Consider the following 2,910-nt stretch of genomic DNA (forward strand, 5'->3'; position numbering starts at 1 on the left):
TGATATTACAGGTCTGGGATTGGGAAATCAATATGTGAAGAGGCTTTTGACCTGACTTTTGGACAGAATGCTGTTCTTTTCCCAAAACCTTATCAAACATGAGGTTGAAAGGTGAGCCCTGCCATTGCAACATCACCTGTTTTCCTCCTATTGAGAGGGTTCCGTTTGATTAATTATTAGGGAAGACTTCCTCTCTCAGTTCTTCCACACAAGTGAGCTGGGTTTAGGAAGCCACCATGACACTGCTTCCTCCCATCCCTTACCTCAGCTCAGAAGTATATCAACTACAAGAAACAGACTGAGAAGGGTAAACAGCCTTTTAAAACTGAGTCAGGAAGAATAAGTAAACAAGGGCCTTTCTATCACATGAAACATGTACTTTGAGTCCAACAAAGTATACAGGGTAACAGGTAAGATAAAGATAATTCTAGAACTAACAAGGATTATGATCAACATTCAGTGTTGCTGGGCCTTCTTCCTGCTATTCCAGCCACATTTCCCTCTCATTCTTCTTTCCCATTCTTAACTTCCCTTCTCTCCCCTCAACTCTTCTCTCCATCTGTCCTTTCCTTTCCAAGTAGCCACAGGACTGTGTTATTGTCACCTTTCCCCATCCTAGGTCATCCAGGAAAAGAGCCTCATATGACTGCATATAAAAATACACACACACACATATATATGTATATGAAATACATAAGTATAGCATATATTCACATTTTGATTTTTTTCAACCACATATTCATTCATTCAACAAACAATTATTCAATGCCTGTTTGGTCTTAACTGTCCTTACCCTACCTCCCCATACACACATGTATATACCTTAGGACAGATGCATGTTAGTGTTTCCCCAAGAACATTGGATTTAGCTGGAGAGGCCCAAGATAGCAGATTTGGGGACATATTCTTGATAGCTTACCATTGATCATGGATCCAAGATCTGATAGAAGCCGGATCTACAAATTATAGCCTTACGAAAACCAACTATTTGGGAAAACTAGCAGAAACGAAAACCATCCTGTCTGGTGCTTTTATTGGCCTTTCTGGAACTCTTTGAGCTCTCTCTTTGGTAAGAACTAAATAGTGTCCCTCTCTCAGTACCTCCTATCTGTTCACTGAAGAAGCCCTTGCAAGCTTGGGAAACTTTTCCAGTGCCAACCCCTCAACCAATGGCTCATAGCATATCACAGATATGATATCATACATGAAATATAATCATCCCTCATAAAAAGTATGATTACAAAGCATTACATACGGTTTTGGCACAAAGACACCCCAGAACACGCTGTCGAAACCAGACCAACCTTATTATACTCTTCCTTTTCCATTATTATATCCTTCTGCTCATCAGGTATTCATTGGGCACTTCCTGGGCACCCAGCATGGAGTTAGGTGCATTCCTGGTCCTTTTGACACTTATAACAAAGTTGGAGAGTCTAGACATGCACAAATCAGATGATGAATGCAGAATGGTAAAGTGCAAATAGCCCTCGATTTGGAATCTTAAGACTGGTTATGGCTCTGAATTTCACTACTTATTAACTGTGAAACCTAGTGAAACTTTATTCAGAACTATTGTAAGATTCCTTTTGGATATTATGTAAATTATGTATGAATAGAAAATATTTTTATGGTTTTTAGAGAAGAATGCAAAGCAGGGTAGAATTCCTTATCAGGTTTAACAAAATCCAAGCCAGTGTTTTGCAAACAACAAGTTGGCACCCACTGGTGGATCATGAAATCAACTTAATGGGTGGTGACTGGCATTTTTTTTTAATGAAATGGAACAGAATAGAAAATATCAGAGTGTGCCACATGTAGTAAATGTAAAGTTTGTTTCAAGTAACTTTTGTCTCTATAATATATATTTGTATGGACTATATTGTGATGGGAAAAGAATTTCTTAGTATGAGTCACTTTCAAAAAATCTGAAAAACGCTGAGGAGACTGTGTGCCCTCTCCACTCCAACTTTCATAAAATTATTTGAATTCATTTGTGTTAATTCTCTAATAGTTAGATTCTTAACTCATTCAATCCAGTATTTCTTGATTTCTACACTTGCTCAGTCCCCTGGGGCAGTGCCTACAGACATCTTGCCCTCAAGGACCTAACTAAGGAGGAGAACAACCAAAAACAACCAGAGAATATTGAGAATATTTAAATGCCACACCGGGTAATAATTACTCTCCAGTAACAGGAGGCCACAGAAGGGGAGGTACAGCTGAGATGTTAGGGAGGATTTGCAGTAGGTCCATTGAGAGTAAACCCTAGAGACAGGGGCTTACAGAGGAGGCACCATGCAAGTAGGGTAGACATCTTGCCAATCTCCTATGTCTGTGGGCTCTTGTTAGCCTAGTTGACCTGAACTACCAGCTCTCTACAAGCAAAGCCTGGACCTTCTCTCCGTTGGATCATCTCCCCCTCAGCCCTGACCCTAGCCAGTCACTGTGCACAGTAACTATAGGCCAGGAAAAGATGAGACAGGCAGTAGAACAATCTGTAATCTGAGACTTGTCACATTGCTGTTCTTGATGTACTGTGCTTGAAGTGAACCTTTGCTGCCAGGGCATTCTCACTGAAACTTGATCTCTGCACTGATGAGCTATCGATGACACATCCTGCCTGCCTGACTTGGTGTGGCTCCACTGGTAAGGCACTGTTAAGGCAAGGTGGGTCTCTGGGATGATGCTGAAGGCTCTGGATCAAGAGTCAAAGTAGTGTCACAGGTCACATGTGCTTTAGGAAATCTAGACTCAAAACATCCCTTGAAGCATGGATGAGCCCATAGCTCTGGGACCTCCTTCTCTGTTCCCTCTCCCCCGCCATCACACACACACACACACACACACACACACTCACACACAAAGCAATAATCTTCTCCATACCCTGAGGAAGACCTGGTTCTAAGG

This window comes from Equus przewalskii, chromosome 14, assembly GCF_037783145.1.
Source record: "Equus przewalskii isolate Varuska chromosome 14, EquPr2, whole genome shotgun sequence".
In the NCBI taxonomy this organism is placed as follows: Eukaryota; Metazoa; Chordata; class Mammalia; order Perissodactyla; family Equidae; genus Equus; species Equus przewalskii.